Genomic DNA, 21,089 nt, shown 5'->3' with positions numbered 1-21,089 from the left:
GAAATCTCGAGTAAAAGAATATAAAAAAGTATTGAAAAAGATATAGTTTTCCGAGGTCATTCGAACGGTGTCGAGAATTTTGCGTCTGGGAAATTTGCGCCCTACCTCAAGAACAGGGAAAGTTGCGCCTGCGATGTACCTCCACCGGGAAGTTGAGCCCTGCGAAATAAAAGAACCTATTGGAGCTTACGCATTTGCTCGGAGGGGCTGACATTACAGCATAAACAATCCTCCCCCACAACCATGCCATTTGTGATTTATTTTCATTGTGGCTATATAAGGGGAGAATAAACTTCAACATAAGCCAAAAGAACACAACGGATCAAAGCAATCACTGCTTCTTCCAGAGATGATTTTGGGGGAACACTGGCCTCCCCAGAGCTCTCAGAGTGCCCCCTCGGAGGAGATCAAAATAATACGTCTATAATATAATAATAAATAGAATAGTACCAGCAGTGACCCCCCTCCGGAATACTAAGTGTGCCCCCCCTAACATTTTTTTTCTGAAAGAACAACTGAACGCAATTGTGTGTTTGAATTCCAGCAAGTAAACACACTGTACATAGTTTTCTTGATAATATTACTGAACTGATTTTACATTCACTTTACATTTTCTTTTCTATATTTTGTGTCCTGAAAAGCCAAACAACTCGCAAGGATTGTGAACAGAGATATCTGGGTAGAGCCAAACAACCTTTTGTAGATTAAATTATACTCTTTGATTATATTAATAATTATATATCAGTCATTTATACTTTTTTGTAAATTTTGTAGTATAATGAAAAATTGTATTTGTATGGATTGCCCTTTAGTGAACTAAAATTGTATTTTTTTTTCATTTGTTCGGAATATTATAACGGATGGAGTAACTCACTGAGACGATGATAGGCAAGCCTAGTTCAAGTGTGAGTGGAAGTTACTTTACACAATACAACAATAAGTTGAATTGTAGGGCGCTAACATCCCAGTGCAAATATATAGCCGGCGCATTTTCCCCTCTTTTTGGGGTAGGGCGCAAACATCCCAGTGCAAATATATTGCGAGCGCATTTTTTCCTATTTTTGTGGTAGGGCGCAAATTTCCTGGGCGCAAAATTCTCTCATTCGAGGAAAATATAATGTCCGTGAAGTTGACAAGCCACTTATGTCAGACTCCAATTTCGACTTTAAACGTCGCTAGTGCTACGTTAGTGTTCGATAGTGACGCAAATCGTTAGTACTCCACAGATAACGTGTGCTTTTTAAATAATGGATATAGGTCTTCTAACTGCATGCCAACACGCCCCTTCTAAGAATTATCTCAAAAATGAGGTTAACCGTTAGAGCAAGTAAGTGCTCATTAGAGCCATTAACATTAATGCCTCCATCGTACGGCCCTATGAGTAATGATAATAGCACGCTCTCTGCTAGTCTCAATGCGTCCCTATATTCTCGCGAACATTCTGACGTGCCCAAGTTAGTTACTTTTTTTTTTTTTTTTGCAACTATTGTTTATTGCTAGTCTGCAGAGTAGTCCTTACATTAATATGCCATTGTCCTTGATAATCATTGCGTATTTACAAGCAGTTTGTTATTACTGTTAGAAGATATCAAAAAACAACAGATAAAATCTACTACTTAACGGTTCACATTTTTTCTTTTACAGTACATAAACGATTAATAATAATAATAATAATAATAATAATAATAATAATAATAATAATAATAATAATAATAATAATAATAATAATAATAATAATAATAAGAAGAAGAAGAAGAAGAAGAAGAAGAAGAAGAAGACTATTCCAGCATAAAAGTTATCAATTGCATCCCACTGGCAACAAGAGACGCATATTTTAACTTCACAAAAATTAGTTTCTCACGATTTTCTGGAAAACTACGTATGATAACATCTTCATTATGTCAAGTTGTTTATCTCAGTGTGATATATATCTTACCTCTGGACAATATCACAGTAAAACAAAAATTAAATATTAGAAGTACATCGTACTTTTGGACTACATCTCATTAACCATGGGAAGATTGAGTAGTGTATACTTTAGGATGTAAGTTTCAGCTTAATTTGCATCATACATTCTTAGGATTACAAAAAGGAAATTTGTTCGTTTGCGTTTGAACAAAATTCTTAGGATTACAAAAAAAAATAATTTTTCCGAATTCCGGAATTTTTCCGAAATCCGGATTTTTTCCGAAATCCGAATTTTTTCCGAATTCCGGAATTTTTCCGAAATCCGGAATTTTTCCGAATTCCGGATTTTTCCGAAATCCGGATTTTTTCCGAAATCCGGATTTTTCCAAATTCCGGAATTTTTCCGAAATCCGGATTTTTTCTAAATTCCGGAATTTTTCCGAATTCCGGATTTTTTTCCGAAATCCGGAATTTTTCCGAATTCCGGAATTTTCCGATTTTACTTTCCGGATTCCGGAAAGTAAAAATTCCGGAATTGGCCATCCCTAATATATATATATATATATATATATATATATATATATATATATATATATATATATATATATATATATATATATATATATATATATATATATAGGGTGCTTCAAAATAACATCGACAACGTTTGGGATGTTATTCCTGACACCAAGATAAGACAAAAAGTATAGACCATCTTGGGTGCACAAATGCTTCCTTTCGGAGTTACAGGCTACCGAAAGCATGAGAAAATGAACTTTAAAAGCCCTTAGCCGCAAAGCTATCGGACCTACCGTAGTCGGATCCACTGTTGTCAATGTTAGCGACAAGTCGCTAAATATAGCGGACTTGGAGAGGCAGATAGGGACAAAATTTTTACAAAAGCGACTAATGTTTGAAGCAACTTTTGAAGTGTCTTGGCGACAAAACTAGGCGGTCTTTTTAAGTGGTTTGCTTTTTAAAAATTTCGATAGTAGTTACTGGGCAATTGTTGAGAGATTGGTAAATAAAACGAACGCATATCATTACGTAAGGGCTATTAGGCGCAATTCGGGAATAACTTATGTGGTTCATGACGTCGCCACTTCAATACACCATGTGTGACAAATTGGGAAGTCTCCTTATGGTTTGTTACAATTGACATCACAACCTTTTGGTAACGTTAGTAGTGAGTTAGGTCATTTGACAATTCGGAACAAGGCGAGAAGAACATTATTTGCGGGTGTTTTATTGCACCCTCGTTTTCCAAACAGAACGACCTAGAGTAGTGATGGGCGAACTTTTTGTAAGAGGGACAAAGAATAAGGAAAAATTCTTAGGCAGGATAAGAATGGCATATTTGACATACTTTTTATAATACTGAACCCTCTTAATGATTGAAGTTTTTCATAATCTGGGTCGAACTGAGATGGAGTGATTCTCAGAATTGAAGTTAAATGTTCATCTGTCGGTCTGTTTAAAATACACCTCTTTCGAAGAAACCCCATTCTACTTTTAATTCGTCAGATTAAGTGTCATGTCACTAGCCGGATAGAACCTTTCTGGGGGTGACATCTAGTCCGCAGGCAGTAGTTTGCCTATCATTGAATTAGGAGATTTCGAATGAATTTTTGACTATATTTAGTTGCAGTACCGGTATGTACTGTATAGGATATACTGCTATGCAACTGATAAATTAAAGTGCCTAACGTATGCGATTTGTGTTTCCTATTTCGCCTTAAGCGTGTCTTTTTTTTTTTAAAAAAAAAAAAAGTTAAACTTTAAAGATGGAGGAGAAGACAGTGTTTCTTTGCAAATCAGTCAATACTTCACTAAGAAACTAATATGTGCGCTATCCAAAAAATACATGTTTCAAAATCCTAAGGTACCCATGCAACGATTTTTATAGAGGGAGTTTGGCTACACGCATATAATTGGAAGTGTTTACCAACTACCTCTATAAAAATTGTTGCAGAAGTACCGCATATATATAAAACTTGTCCTAATTGTAGTAATCTTCAATAATAATAATAATAATAATAATAATAATAATAATAATAATAATAATAAATCATGTTTGTCTGTCATCAGCTTTTCACATAGAAAGGAGTTATCTAGATCCACCTAATTAGTACACGGATAGATCATCACCCGATCTAGTCCTGTACGAAGCCTTATTTATTTTCGGTTCGGGGGAGGGGAATTGAGGTGTATGTGGAAACGTATGCACGTTTCACACAGTTTCTAATAACACCTTGTGTGTATGCAACCCCAATTACCTCGTGGTTGCGCGGGCTTATATATCAGCACAGGATAAATTTCGAGCAATGGAGTAAGGATTTTTTCCCCTCTTTTTTAATCTGCTCTGAACTAAGAAGTCAGCAACAAGGGTGCTTACCCTTTTCTTTTTCTAATCCAGGTTCTGAATTAAAACCTGACAAGAGCAGATGCTTAAAGCTATTACAACAATGTAACTGACAAATCCAATGGAAATTGCGCTTCTTACATTCCAATTATGCACATATACCTAGGTAACTGTTCAATTTTAAGGCTTGTTTTAACTATTCAGAAAAAAATGTAATCAACCCTATTCAAATTATTATTAGTGCATGTAACACTGATGCCTAAGATTTCAAGTTTGATTCATGGAGAAGAGAAATGTTCGTGTTGATCCAATCCTGAAGCACAATGAAATACGAGGCATCGAATTTTGGTCTATAAAGAAAAAAAAAAGTCGCTTTAAGAGCCTGTAAGTTGGCAACGCGTTATACGAAATAGAATTGGAAGTGCTTTACCGCGAGTTCCCATACGGAATAGAGTTGAGTTGAGTTGAATTTCAGTTTAGCGTCCCTTTCAGCAGCGAGGCTATGTGAGACGTGGACCTACTGATTAACGTGGAATCCGAACCACATGAACTCCCGCCGGGAATCGAACCCGGTCCCCCGCGAAATAGAGTTGAATATGTTATCAAATTGACTATGGGCTTTTATGGATTATAGGCTAGCGCAGGGAGTAAAGATGTAGTAATTGGCGTGTTAATTGAAGTGTGTGAATCCATTTTAAGCACAGAAGTTTAATGAGGAGGGACTTAGCGGGGTTCGAACCTCAAGTAAGTACAATAACCTTTACAGGAAACGAACAGGAAACCAAAACCACAGATATCAAGCACGTTAGGCACTTGACCATGAATGGTACTATAATATCTGCATTAGCATTTCGAACTGTAAAGGGACCAATGTTGCTGCTGCAGAAGTGTGTTTCTATAGATGATCTGCCAACTTGAAGTTTTTCATTAATTTCTTTATTGAATAAAATATAATTAGCTGTTACTTGTGTGAATAAATGTGTGTATAATTTGAGTGAGTAAGGAATGACAGATTGCTGGACAGGTAACTGAGAAACAATATTAAACAAAAATACTAACTCTATATAATCACCACACCATATCACATTATCTTTAACAAGAAAAATTAAGAAAAATACTTTAAATAATTGGTTACCACTTTTCTTAATTATTGGTATACAGTTTAACACAATAAATTATATACTGATGTTCTAACCACACGCTCTATGTTCCCTGATACTCCCCACGTGGGTTTTTCTACTAATTATATGTATATTTATAAAGCGAGTTTTGTTTTAACAAGTTCTCGGTATTGTAAGCACTACAAAAACACGGATCAAAATTTGCCCCCTGAAAGTATATAGAGCTGTTATTAAAAGCCACTGCGTCGTTATGATCTCCAGGAGGAGCACGCAAAATGTTAATGGCGTCCACGTGACAAATGTGCCGAACTGGTCGTAAAATATCAGGTCGAGTGTGCGACAATAAAATGGCGTTTCTCCGCATAATGAAGCAAAACTTTTATTCAACATGAAATTTATAGATGCGCAAAGTGATAACAATACAGGGGATTGTCTTTTTCTCTTTTTCAATTCTTTTTCTAGATCGCTGCTATTTATTTGCGGCAGTATTTCCGCTGGAGAGAACTGCTCATGTTCATATATAATACACATAATATACACCAATACAATTTAATCCACACGTATTCACAAACATGGTAAAAAGAATTTAAGTACTTTCCATTTATATTTCCGTATATGTGAAAATTTATTATTATAATTAAATACGAAGCTCCGGCATACCCAAATAGTTAACAAACTCACATTTGATTAGACATGTTTCCGGGTTCAAACCCAAGTGTAGGCTCAATCTTTTGATGTTGATTCAATGTATTGAGGACAAGTAAGAAAACCTTAGCAGCAGACCAGAGATCAAGAAGAACAGAAGTAATGACGTTGAATGCCAAGCACTAAATATCCATTACTTAGTTCTGTTAGTTCCAAATGAATGTCTTGTGACGTCACAGTTTTCTGCACCCTTCACAGTAAATCATACGGAGATAGAAAGGAGCAGGAAGATAACTAAAGTTGATAATACACAGTGCTGAAAAGCAATTTAAAAAGTAATATCAATAGCGTAATCGATAATTTTACAGATACACTATACTGACCGCGACGACTCATGAAAGCCTAAGCTATACCTAGGTACATCAATTTAAATAATAGAACTGCTTTGCCTCATTTATGTTACATCGGAAGAACTCTAGATTCGTGGAGGTGCCTTCCGAACGCACACTTGAGAAAACGTGAAACAACATACTCGTAAGTACACCAACAATGTTGCCAAACTTAGAAAACATGAGAAACGAGTACAAGAAAAGAACACCTAAAGAACTATAACACGAACACTAACAATTATTCGAAATAAATGGTAATAATAATAATAATAATAATAATAATAATAATAATAATAATAATAATAATAATAATAATAATAATAATAATAATGAATAAAAGGAAACTTAGTGACAATCTGACAACACTGTACCCTTTGAAAATGTTCTTCTTATAGCTCGAGAGACGATACTGACAAAATTTTATGGATGGAGGTTGACGACCAGGACACACACATGCGCTATGTTGGGCGTTGAAATTGGTAGATATAGGTCCAGCTTCACGAGACCCTGCGACTATTATAATTATAGATTCATGATTATCGTGCACTGCCAACACTTACTTATTTCATTCTCCTCACCTTCTACTTCTTCTCCTTCCATCATTTTCTTTTTTCTCTGTTTTTCTCAGATTGTGCAAGTAGCGCTTTTACGCCATATATAGGCTAGTAGGAAATGGCTGCCGTAGCTGAATTTGATACTATCTGGCAGTTCAGAAATTGCAGAACGACAGCTAGTAAAATGATTTCTGGAAAATCGCTTTACTAACTAACTAACTAACTAATTCTATGGTCTATGGAACCCGGATGTTCAATGCCGCGTTCACAAAAGCTCTCCACTGACTTCTATCCTTAGCTAACTGCATGCAGTTTCTACTTTGTATTCCAATCTCTGCGAGATCCATCTTAATATTGTCCTCCCATCTGCACCTAGGTCTTCCTAATGGTCGTTTTCCGATTGGTCTTCCAGTCAAGACTTTGAAAGCGTTTCTACTTTCTTCCATTCTAGCTACATGACCCGCCCACCTAAGCCTCCTAGACTTGACGACCCTAACAATGTTGGGTAAACCATATAAATTATATAGTTCCTCGTTATGAAATCTCTTTACTACACGTTCATTATTTTTTTAAATGTATTTATTGATTTACAATAAATTATTATGGAGGACACGGTAGTTCAGTGGTAGTGCGCTTACCTCATGCGTGAGATCCCTGGTTCGATACCCAACCAAGTTAATTTGTGGTGGACTTCGTGTATGTAGCCTTTCTCGGAATACTCCCGTTTCCTTCCACATTCCAACTCCACCGATTCCTCAATCATCATTCGCTTTCCTTAATCATCCGTCTCCCTTATCCTAATGAGTATAATGATGGGACGTTAAACTGAAAGATTTCATTTCAATAAAATATTATTGAGCACACAAGCAATGCTAGAACTGTATAGCACGTAAGAACTATACACCTTCAATGTATACCCAAGGATGCCAATCCTGGGGGGTCAAGGGCCCCCAAAAATCATGTGGGCCCTCTCATTGTACTTGTAAATTTACAATATTTGGCATAATTTGAATGCAATTTGTCTTAAAATCCTGATATATGCTTTCTGTCTCTGAATTCCCCCCCCCCCAAAAAAAAATACAGAGAAATCGTCGCCCTTGTGTATACCTCGCCAGCTTTTACATTGCTAGTGATCTAAGTACTGTATTTTAGTCAGACTACATCCATAGACCTTAAATTTTTAATATTTATTTCTATCACGTCACAGGTAGTTATAATAGCTATAATATAATATATTTTTTATAACGTTGTATTACCTGTAACAGCGTGACATGAGACAAATAAATATCACAAGTTTAGATTTAGGATCTATGGTGTGTACTAACTAAAATACTTAATTCACTAGCAATGTAAAAATACACCTGTTATATAGCAGTGGCGGATTGTGTTTGCGTGGTGTCAAGTTGTAGCATTGAATGTGTGTGTGATACAAATGTACTGCAAAACAAAGTTTCTTTCCAGTATATAATATTTATATAATCATGGTTTGCCTTAATTTCAACGGTTTATCTTACATTCGAAATGTTATCTTAGAGAATTGTCAAAGCACATCTTTTTCTGTAAAATGAGTAGCGTTGCCGAATCTGGAAAATAATAAAACCGGCATCCCTCAAAATTCCCTATAATAAAGGTCTAAATGTGAATTATCTCTGTTCGGACCCATACATGGAAAAAAAAAAATGGGACTATCATGAACAAAAGTGTATTAGAGCATGTATTCTGCATATAATTAGTACATTCACTAAATAGATACACTGTGCTATAAATGAGAAACTGAAATTGGCATTGATCATTTTATTGTATTTCGCAGTAACTGCCTCTTCTTAACAATTATCGAAACAGATGAACAAAAGTATGTTAATCTTTACATGAAAATTTTGGATTTGGAAAATGAAATTTATTCGTTAAACCTCAATTACAGGAAATTGCTTTAAGAAGTCCTTTTTCATTGTCAATAAATGTATAAAGCTCCTTACAAGTAACTTTCAAATTTTCTCTCATACAGTTCTTGTCATCTCTTTAAAATTATCTAAACAGATAAACAAAATATATTAATCGTTGATAGATGGTGAAAAATGACAATTTTGGATTTACAGAGTGAAAGTTAATTTTTTAAACCTATACTTCGAACTAGATATCAATTTGAAAACTCCGGTCATAAAAGGGCTGGTAAGAAGTTTGTACCGGTCACCGGTTTTGATTAAAATAACAGGAACATTTCCGGCCAGGCCGGTGAAAAACCGGCCAGTTGGCAATCCTATAAATGAGAGGAATATTGAAAACATGTAAGATGTATAATTATATCAATACTTTGAATAGTTATTCCTCTGATTTAGAAGATGGGAAATATCTTGAAAATTACTTCATATAGCTTAAGAAAAATTCATAGTAACTGCAAATGAATTATAATGGGAGAATATATGAAATGAGAAAGAACCAGAATGGGTGGGAAGAAACAGGGAAATCTTTAGAAACAATAAGAATATGTCGTTGCCTTCCACAAACTCACATGGCTTCGGATCGTACCAAGGACCTCTAGTACGAGAGGCAAGCATTCAATTCTTAAGGTGGTAGACCAAAATAAATCTAGGAGCTATTTTATGTCTCTAGCACAGAAGCATCACCCTATTGAGCAATTTGTATCGTAAATATCAAATTTAATGTCCCTTCACCTTTAAAACAACAGTTCTTTTACTGCATTGTCTCGTTCCATATTCCAATTCTATTTCAAAATTCCTCTATAGTTGACCTCTTGTGGTTTCTTTATGCCACACACTCAATTTGCCATTTTCTTTGTCCTTACTGCTCATATTATCAACGTTTCGATTCCCATGTTTTAAATTCTTGTATCTCAATTTTCTGTTTGTAGACAATGTGGTTTAAGTACAAAAAGAAAAAAAAATCATATGGTTTTGCATACAAAGGGAAACAAAAGAAGTAGTGTAGCAGAAACGGTTTGTGTTACGACCTGTTATTTATTATTTTTGTTTTCTTCTTGTTCTTGTATAGGCTACCTAGGTATATGTGTAGTGGTAATTTAAGGCTGCCTGCTATAGCAGGGTTTACTAGGAGTTCCCTATTTACAAAACGAAGCACACGGAGAGATGAATAATTAATTACATCATCCTCATCTTCTGTTACCCACTCCCCTTCCCCTCTCACGTTTTCCTTGTTTCGAAGGTTACGCAAGTTGCTTTGAAGGGTTTGAGTGGAAAGAGAGAGTTACTGTTGTTAGTGGTGGATGTATATATATATATATATATATATATATATATATATATATATATATATATATATATATATATATATATATATATATATGTGTGTGTGGTGTTATCCCCTGGGGTAGAGCCTCTGAGGCGATACAGAAAACAAGAGAGGTAGTAGCTAGGGTACTGTAGTGACTTGGATGAAGAACTCAAGTGTGCATACTGTGTTAACTGTAGGATCAGGTTCATCTTTCTACGGGCCATATGAAGCATACATTGCAGGTATTCGGCCTCTTTAGATCATATTCATGGTTGCTAACTTGAAAAGTTGTATTCAATTTACAATCTCAAAATTTGCATGTATATCATTTTGTGCTAATGTTAATTATTATTAAAATATGTGACTGTAAAAAGAGACCCCATCACTTTTGGTTTCTTTCTCCCTTTTCCTGTCATTTTCTGCTTTTTGTTTTCTTTCTAATTTTTTGAAAACCAAAAAGAATAATTATCTTTAGCACGATGTGAAACGTAGGAGCATGCTATGAAAAATATATAATCAGAGAAAAACCCTAGAGCAAAGAAGGGGAGGGAAGTGGTCGGGAAATCTATTCAAGAAATATTTGCAATGTACGAGTAGTCATGGCTTCACAAATAGCATGACCGCAAACAATTGACTAGACTATCCGTGTCCTTATTTGCCTGCCAAAAACCATCGATTAGTCTACCCATGGTCTTGTTTTTATACCACTCCTGGTTTCTCTTAAAACCAGGTTTCCTGTTTGTTCCTTCTTCTTTCCACGTATTTTGCAAACAAAAGCAACTAACTGTAACTTCACAGAACGTTAAGTTGGAAATAACTGATCCAGACCTATAAGAAAATTATATATATTATAAATTCGGGTCGACAATCTTAATTTGTCCCAGGTGATAAGATAGCTATGGATAAGTGTTCGAGTTCTCCCTAACTCATCTAAAAGATTTTAGAGTTCCAGTGATGATATGAAGTGTGAACGTAAAGAAAAGCAAGGATAGGAATGGCGAAAGAAGTCTTTACGAAGAAGAAAATACTATTTTGTAGAACCTTGAATAAATAGTTAAGAAACTCATAAAACGCTTCGTGTGGAGTATTGTACTATGTGGGTCAGAAACACGACCATTACATAAAAATGACTGAAAGCTTTTGCAATGTGAGTGTGGAAAAGAATGGAGATAATTAGCTGGGTCGAGCAGAAAATGAATGAAATGTCTTAGAAATGATGAGGGAGAAAGGAACAATTTTAGATATTATTAAGAAGAGGAAAAGAAACTTATTGGGACATTGGTTAAGAAGGAATTGTATCAAGAGGGACGTACGTACTAAAGGGTATGGCGGCAGGAAAGAGAGAGCAAAGAAGCCTACAATTAATGGATGATACCAAAACCGAAAAATCGTACGCGAACACGAAGAGGTTAGCGGAATACCGTGGAGCATGGAAACTTCTCAGTTAAGGCAAATGACCTACCAATAGTGGCAGAATACCTATGACGATTATGATCTCTCATAGTACTTCGTAATGATCATTCAACAGCGCTAGTAGCTCATTTACTTAAACTTATCTTTAGCATGATGTGAGACGTAGGGGACCTCTTCGTTTAATCTAAGAATTAATTTTAAAATTTCTCAATATCACAGAGTACTTGCAATACTCTTCCTTTCGTTTCTCTGCAAACTATTTTTTTCTTAAATTTAAACCTCAAAGAATAGTTTATAGACAAATTTGTTTTAAATATAAAAAGAGCTTTTTCGTTAAATTCATTAAAACTTTTGATGAAGTCGTATACTCTAGGTGTACAGTATTTTCTTTGTAACTTTACAGTGCAACTTCCCAGCATGTTTTCTCAGGAATGTATATAACAGCGTGAGAGTAAGGTATAGTTACATATGGCGATATAACGTTCTGATTCTCACATCCTCATCAAAACCTTCGTTGCTTTAGCCTTGCTATATTTTAGCTTTCTCCATTTTCTCCATGTCTTCTCAAGAAGAAATTTTCTTGACATTAGTCTAACAGTAAGTATTTCGATTCACTAAAAGATGAAGTTCTATCTTTAGTATAAATCCAATCCATCCTCTGTATCTTCTCCGGGTATCTATAGCTTTACACACAAAGAGGTCAGATGCGTGAAAGGTAGCAGTTCTGCCCCTGCCACAAATAAAACCAAATAAAACTGTGAGAGAAAATATAGGATTGGCAGAATGAAAGATCAGATCTATGTGGCTCAATGGACTTTGTTCTATGTGATGGTACAGAGTTGGGGAATCACTTAGTGCCTCACCTACAACCTCCAAACATTTGCTGAGTAAATGAAGAAATATATCTGGATGTTAGCGCGTAACAGCTCCGACATAAGTATGAAAAAGTTGTTACTGGAGTAAAGAAAAAAATAGTCACGTAGGTGATTTAATCGATATTAACAAATATGTTCCTGTGTTTTCCCAGCTTTGTTATATGCCAAGTAATAATGTATGAAAACACGGCATAATTTACAATGTACATGAAATTCAACGCAACTATTACCAGTTCCAAGATTCAGAAATGATAAACATGTAAATATCCTTCAAAATCTTATAATAAGTTAAAGAAATCAACTGTTAGGAATTGAGTTGATTTTAACGTCCCGTTCAGCAGCGAGGCTATATGAAACGTGGACCTACTGATTAACGTGAAATCCGAACCACATGAGCTCCCACCGGGAATCGAACCCAGTTCTCGCACGACAAAGGCGCGACCGCTTAGCCACGAAGGAGCTCATCAACTGTTAGGAAAGATATAACTACTCACCTGTTGGGATTGATGTTAGATGTATATATGTTGTCAATTGTGATTTAAAATTTGAGGAAAGTAAGTAATACTGTTAACTACAAGAAAACGATTATGTTCCTTGCGAAAATTTACTCCTTTATCTGTTTTCCAAATGTTATTATGCATGCAGTGCCATCTCGTGAATGGGCAAGTAAAGTGGTTGCCCCAGGCCCCATAATATAGAAAGAGTTGGGTCCTTCAAGAATACTAACAAGTTTACTAATTCTAATTCTTTTCTGGAGTTCAAAATATTTAAAGATGATGAAACATCATGTTGTAATACATCTTTATGATTATATACTGTTTACACCACGAATTCCATTCATATTGGGATACCACTATCACTGATATAAGAAAGTAAAGTTGTTTCAAAATAATTTATTAATTCTCACCTACATCACTGGTCTTACATTTTAGTTTCACCTCAGGCCTCGAAAATCAAGGAGACAGTCCTTCATGTACGTACGTAAGATCCTTTGGTTTCAAAGGAATACGTAGAAAAAACTACTTTTACTCAGATCCTAATGAATAAAATAATTAGAAAATTGCACATTAAAGTCAAAATCTGAAAGTTACAAACATCTATACGTATATTAAAACGCTAGGCTTATACATTTGTGGTCAAGGAAAGTGTATATGTTTGTTGCTAATCTTTTAAACAATGATATCTCGAAAACCCCAAGTGTTAGAAACGTGTCATTTTGGCTGGTCGATTCCAAAGTTTGCGTAGATTTGACAGTTCTCATTCACTGAAAAAGAAAGAAAGAGTTTTCTTTATTTTTCTATTCCACGTTTTAGGCGCCGTTTTGATCCCATTAGTTTAATATTTCCACTTGAACATTAAGGTTGATAATGAAAGGCAACCAGTAGAGGAGCTACGTATAGCGAGTTGATGGACAGTTCAGGCGCTTTGCTTTAATCTGAATGACATAACCTATTGCAAGCTGGTTATTTCGATGGCTTGTGGACCCACGATGAGGCGTACTCGGGTATGGAGTTACAAGGGAAAAAAAATATCTGCATTTGTTATAATCTATCACTTATCCAAGTTCGCCACTAACTCACCCCAACATTCTATATATTAAAATACACGTTTATGTGTTTCTCTATAACAATTTACTCCCTTTGAGAGTCTTACTGTCCTTTACTTGAGTTCGTAAAGGAACTCGCACAGGTATCGTGAGGAGTGGGATGGAGATTCGCGCTCATACTGGAACTGTGCGCTGTGTAAATGGCACAGGTTCAGCTAGTCTATATATTAAAATTCTAGGTTTATATGTTTGTGGTTAATCTTTTCGACAGTGAGTTCTCGGGAACTATAGGCTCTAGAAAGATGACGGTTTCACTGATCGATTGCAAATTTTGTGTAGATTGTTCAGTTCTAAATGATTATTAGGGCAACCCAAAAGCATAATAGCAATTTACACATATGATTGGTACCTTGAACATGGTTGTGGTTCCTTAAGAGTCCAGAAGAAACTAATTTTAAAAACATAATAAAGCATAATCTTAGAAAATAAAGCATAAAGCATAATTTAAAATATATAGCATAATTATTGGAAAATTCTGTTTAACTGTAAGTATAACATACTGTGTTAATATTTTTAAAAACCAATATTTACAATGCAAAATCATTGAGAACATAACAATCTAACAATGAAAAGCTAATTTTATTTCTGTAAACTTTTCGGTGTAAGCCTTTGGTATGGAGAAAACAAAAAAAAAAAAAAAAAAAAAAAACGAAAAGAAGAAAACATTCCTCCAACAATGAAAAGTACACAAGAACTTTACACTATATTGTTATGTGTACCTCTTGAACTTCGGTACTTTCTATACTTTTTGGTGGCATCATTTACTTTCCCTTTCTGTATATGTGCACCTCTAAGGCGCATACAAGAGATGAAAAAAAAACTGACTCGAGTAAAGCATATCTCTTTACAGTGCATTAACTAGAAAGTTCATTAAATATGAAAGAAACTGATTGCATAAAATATAAATAAATAGATCAAGATATTTAGAATATTTAATGTATAGTAAATATTATACATTATACCCGATTAATGTAAAACAATGATTGAAATTAACAATAAAGCATAATAAAGCATAATTTGAAAAAAAATAAAGCATAATTAAAAATAAAGCATAATGTGGGTTCTCTAATGATTATTTTAAAAATGGCCGTTATTTCTTTATTGCATTTAGGGGTACAAAAAAGCATCATATCCTAGGATTTATACATTCCAACACCACACATTTGTATACGTTGTTAGTATCTCAACCCGTCTTTCGTTTCATGGCCAAATAATGAAAAAACGAAGGATAACAATTTCTATTATCTAATGAATCTTTATCGTTTCGAGTGTTTTGTCCAATTAACATTATATATCACTGACATTTTAATTAATTGTGTGTGTAATGCATTTGGCTATTCCATGCTGCATGCAAGAAGAAAGAAAATACTGATCATTAGAGCAACCCACATTATGCTTTATTTTTCGTTTAATTATGCTTTTATTTTTTCCAAATTATGCTTTATTATTAATTTCAATCGTTGTTTTACATCAGTCGTGTATAATGTATAATATTTAGTATACATTAAATATTCTAAATATCTTGATCTATTTACTAATATTTTATGCAACCAGTTTCTTTCATATTTAATGAACTTTCTACTTAATGCACTGTAAAGAGATATACTTTACTCGAGTCAGTTTTTTTTTTATCATTTGTGTACGCTTTAAAGATGCATATATACAGAAAGGGAAAGTAAAAGATGCCACCAAAAAGTACAGAAAGTGCTCAAGTTCAAGAGGTACACATAACAATATAGTGTGGAGTTCTTGTGTAATATTCATTGTTGGCTGAAGTTTTCTTCTTCTTCTCCTTGTTTCTTTTCTCCACATCAAAGGATTACATAAAAAAAAATTACAGAAATAAAAATAAGCTTTTCATTGTTGCATTGTTATGTTTTCAATGATTTTGTATTGTAAATATTGGCTTTAAAATATGTTAATGCAGTATGTTAAACTCGTAGTTAAAGAGATTTTTTTAAAGAATTGTGCTATATATTTTAAATTATGCTTTATGCTTTATTTTCTAAAATTACGCTTTATTATGCTTTTAAAATTAGTTTCTTCTGGACCCTTAGACAGCCACAACCATATTTAAGGTACCAATCATATGTGTAGACTGCTGTTATGCTTTTTATGCTTTTGGGATGCTCTACTGATCATACACGAATTAGAAACTCCAATCGGAAATTAGCTCAAATGTTGCAAACGGTACGAGATATTGAAAAAAATCTCTCCTTTATGGTACCCCCTTGCTGATTTTTATCAAGATGTCTTTCACTCGTGTCTGTAATGACAGATATGAGGAATTACAAGGAGATTCATGTTCATATGTGAATGATGCGCTGTGTAGAAAGCGCAGATTCAACTAGTAATTTTTTTAAAAAAAGAGAGAGGCTAAATATGACCGGACGCACTGGTGATGATAATTCAAGTGCCAAAGGAGGAAGAAAAATAACTGTAGAGCGCTGATGGGTAAAGGGTAAATGATAATACTGAATTCAACGTAATTTTATGGACTATCAAAGGAATTGGACGATAATAGAATATAGAAATCTCTTATCTTTTTTTTTTAAAGTATCTTCATAACCAGGCTAATTATATTGAAAAATAAGATATTCACATCTTAGAGGATTTGATAATACCAATCTTTCATTTTTTTTTTTCAAATCTTGAAAGAAATACAACTATTTAAAACCTCATATATCGATATTCACGAATAAGTAGCTAAAATTGGCAGCATGAAGGTATAATGAGGTTACGGATGGCAATATTGTGTTTTCACTCCTCGTCGAATCCTTAGTTGCTTTTTGCCTCATTTGCTACACTGTAGCTTGCTCCATTTTCTCCGGCCTTGAGCCAACAATGTACAGAACGCATTGTTGGTTTGGTGTTTTCTCTGCATGTGTATTTGTGTGGGTACACGTATTGTATGTATCTGTATGTGAGAGACCAAGTAGACATTTTTCTGTGGATAACGAAAGCGAAGACAGGTTTGGAAAGCGCATCCTTTTGATGGGAACAAATGCTTCGCTTTAAACTTGCTCGGTATAACAACGTTCCGCGGTGGGCAACTGCAGAAGCTACTAAGCTATAGCTACTGACAGACCACAGGGAGTCAATTCTCTGCTTGCTTCAACGTCGGATCGCGGACATCAGCAAGGAAGAGACGTCAGATACATTCGCGTTTCCCTGAATCTTTCACAGTTCTCTCTCTCTCTCGTCCTCCCCTCCAGCTTCTCTCCCCTTTCCATTCCCCTCTCCCTCTCTCTTACAGCATTGTCGATAGAAGCATCCTGCCTGGCCACAGAATAGGGTTAGGATGTGCGAATTTGTTACGTGAATGTTACATAACACGAACGAAACCACCATCTTCTGTACAGAAAGACAAAGACTGCGAATCCGTGTACAAATAAATGCGAAATGTTTTTTTTCCTCTTTCCTTTTTTCAATGGAACATTATTATTATTATTATTATTATTATTATTATTATTATTATTATTATTATTATTATTATTATTATTATTATTATTATTATTATTATTATTATTATTGAAGCTTAAGTAGTGTACTCATCTTTGGTGGGTACGATAGTAAGTTTGGTTCCAGATCAGAGGTGTAACCATGGGAGGGGGGCTCACTGAGTCCGGACCTCCCCAAAAAGACTTGCTAACATAAATTTGTACACTTTCTCGGCAAAACTATATTTGTTTTACAGGGGAATTATTTATACAGCATGAAAATTTTATCTAACACTTCATCTGTACTCTTTCTCTTATAAAAGCAATTTAGTTCTTTTTTTTCTTTCGAAAATATAGATGAAAGAATTTTACAATTACTTATCGTCTTTTTGAGTGCAGAATAATACCTGTTCAATACTACATAGACGTAGTGACTTGTAGTATTGGTCTCCTCCCAAATCTTGAACCCCTTCCAACAGAAATTTCTGGGTATGCGCCTGTTCCAGACTAGATCAATTTTGTAAGCAAAACACCAGATCAATGAAAAATCTTCGGGTACTCCCTCTTTGTCGACGTTTTGTCAATTGAAGGAAGGAGTCAATGAAGATGCCTGTAAACTGTTTCTGAGTGACACTTTTCTCCTTGCATGCAATTAGTGTGGCATAATTACCCAAACACGAAAACAAACATTCATAAATGAAGTAAAATTTTCCTGCTTTACAACTGGGATCTTTCGGGTTCGAATCTTAAAGGCAGCAATCCCTGTTGAACATACAGGTGCTAGCTGACTTCCTTCTAAATGTCCTTCTCATCTTCCGTTTTAGTGTTTATAAGTTAATTATGTTAATAACAAGTGAATATCTAAATACAGCGGAGTCTCTTTAATTCGAACTTGGATAATTCGAAATATTGGGTAATTCGAACAAAAGTCCATTCCCGTTGAAAACTGTATTGAAAACAATAGTAAAAATTCGTGGATAAATCGAACTTCTGAACCTATGTTTTGGATAATTCGAAGTAAATACAGTTGAAAATTTTTAATGTTGGACAGATGTAAACAGAGAAATACAGCTTCAACGTGTTTTCAGTTATCCAGATACAGCCATAGGGAAGAGTAATACAGAATATAAATAGAAAATCTATGTAATGATACAGATGAAAGTGGGGAAGAAGTAAAGATAGAGAACGTGTGCCAATCTCATCTTGTTTCAGAATTGGCTGAAAATTTAAGATGAGTTATTGATAAAGTCAACCAAATGTTATTAGTATCGCATTTCACGCAATACATGAAATTCAAGATTTATTGAACGTACAGAAACAATCAAATTCAAGCAAATGAGGTTTACGACTTCTTAAAAGTGGGAACAGAATATTCAAATTGTTACTGGTGTTTAATTGTTTGGGCTATTCAATGTATGTTGTAGTGTTGTACGTAAATATATTTTCCATTGCACATGTATTTAGAATTACGTGGAGTCAATGTCGTTTGTTAGTTTGCTGTATTCGATCACGCAAATAATGAGCTGCTTTAAAGGTAAAGTCTACACCATATGAATATGTTTTTGATGCACAGTACTTTGGTTTCTTTGTTGTTATATACCGTCAAATGGGGTGAATAGAAACACATTTTAGGCTATATGAGTATATAAGTCTGGTGATGTTAAAGATTTCGCGTATCGGACTATTCAAAAAAAAAAAGTCTTAATATGCTAATGAAGTTAAGTAAACGTCATATTAATTTATCAACTCCACTTTTCTTCACCTTGATTTTTCTTTATGTTTTTATTCACCCCATGGTTAGGGGTGAATAAAAACAATGACTTTATTTTCATTGTTGTTTCTTTTATACTATTGGAAAGGTAAAAAGAAACAGCGTATTTGTTGAAACGAACTATTTATTTGATACCTGCAAGATATAAGTTCAATAAGACCAGTATTACATAAGTTACGAACTTATAAAACAATAAAATGCACAATATAGGTACAAACGACCATACAGTTTTGATGATATTTGAATAAGATTTAAACCACTGAAATCACCAGGGATACTTATCATGAGTTGAGTTGATTTTGAGGTTAACGTCCCATTCAGCAGCAAGGCTATATGAGACGTAGACCTACTGATTAACGTGGAATCAGAACCACATTAGCTCCCGCTGGGAATCGAAGCCGGGTCTCCCACGCCAAAGGCGCGTACGCTAACCGCTTAGCCACGAAGGAGCCTGAAACTTATCATATACTTAAAGCGTGCTGACGAACTCCTAATAAAACCTAATAGTTTCGTAACAATATTCTCACGTAGTAAGAACGATTCTTCAGAAGTTTCTGAAAATTTTATTGTTTATGTGCTCTCTTATAAAACACTCCCACATATCCATCATGTTTACATTTTCGCACTTGGGTAGTAAATAGCCTCATCGAGTTTTAGCTTCTCATAAACCTTTACCACAGCACAATCACCAGCTTCAGAAATCATCATCTAATTCGTGATCGTCTGGAATGTCTTCTGGAGTGTTGTCTTTCTCCTCTTCCGACAATACAGTTTCGTTGTGATTTGATGAAAATGTATCATTTTCAAAAAAAAAAAAACTCTTACCAGAAATATCTATTCGTACTCTCTTCTTTCCTTGTTTAATTTTTTAATCTTCTCTCATGCTCTTGAGAAGATCCATAAGGGAACGGTTTAGAGTCTGAGATGTCTTTTGCTTTTCTGTTTCTTCTCGTTCATTGTCTCTTTTTGGTAACATCCTCAGTATTTAGTCCCGACACAGGGGAGAAACTGCACACTTTTCAAATCCAGCCCTGATATTTTCCTCCTTCAGTTTGTTACACTTTTTTTTAGAAGACTTGGAAATTTGTTCTTAGAGATGGTTGATTCATTCCTATCAGGTCATTTTTTCCGCTTCTCAAGAAATTTCCACTCCTCAATAAGTGTTTCTATTCACACCATTAATTAAAAATCATAACAATAACCCAGTAAAGTTAAATTTTGATTAAAAATAATTTACAAAAGGAAAACTTTTACTATGAACGTCGGTAAATGAAACAACAAACTACAAAATAGGCGTATGTTAAAATGCAACAAATGTGAAAATGTCATACTTACCAAGAAAGTTTGAGGAGCGATAAAATACCGTGTAAGATTTCAGTAACACATTAATGCTACTGCCGTCTACCTCAGTGTTCCCAACTCAGTAAAACATTTTGACTCTGCCCTGAACACTTTAGCCGTATAACACTGTGTTAAGAAATTTCAGTTTTCTTGATTAATTTATCGTCCAGATAAATCCAAATCTAATCTGGGAGTTTTGTTTCTATTCACTCCCATGTTTCTATTCACCCCATTTGACGGTATGTGAAAATGAATGTTGTTGGATAATTCGAATTTTGGATAATTCGAAGTTTTTTCGTGTCCCCTTGGACTTCGAATTAAAAAGAGTCCACTGCAATTTCATCATAAAAATAGGTACTTTAAATATTTCTAAATTTTTGAGATTATCGATGCTACTGAATCATTGAAATAAAAC

The 21,089-nt window shown here is 34.6% G+C and overlaps 1 long non-coding RNA gene across 1 annotated transcript in view; it reads left to right on the top strand.

Annotated features, from left to right (window-relative positions):
• Window positions 1–10,333: 10,333 nt before the first annotated feature.
• The window catches only part of LOC145694241 (uncharacterized), a 198,956-nt gene continuing 188,200 nt past the window's right edge, over window positions 10,334–21,089 (top strand). The window contains exon 1 of the long non-coding RNA XR_014132973.1: window positions 10,334–10,470. This is a non-coding gene — a long non-coding RNA (uncharacterized LOC145694241). The remainder of the gene's footprint in view (window positions 10,471–21,089) is intronic.

Source organism: Thermobia domestica, chromosome 9, assembly GCF_964235325.1.
Source record: "Thermobia domestica chromosome 9, izTheDome1.hap1.1, whole genome shotgun sequence".
NCBI lineage: Eukaryota > Metazoa > Arthropoda > Insecta > Zygentoma > Lepismatidae > Thermobia > Thermobia domestica.
Note: the sequence above shows the minus strand (reverse complement) of the source record. Positions and strands in the feature narration are given on the sequence as shown.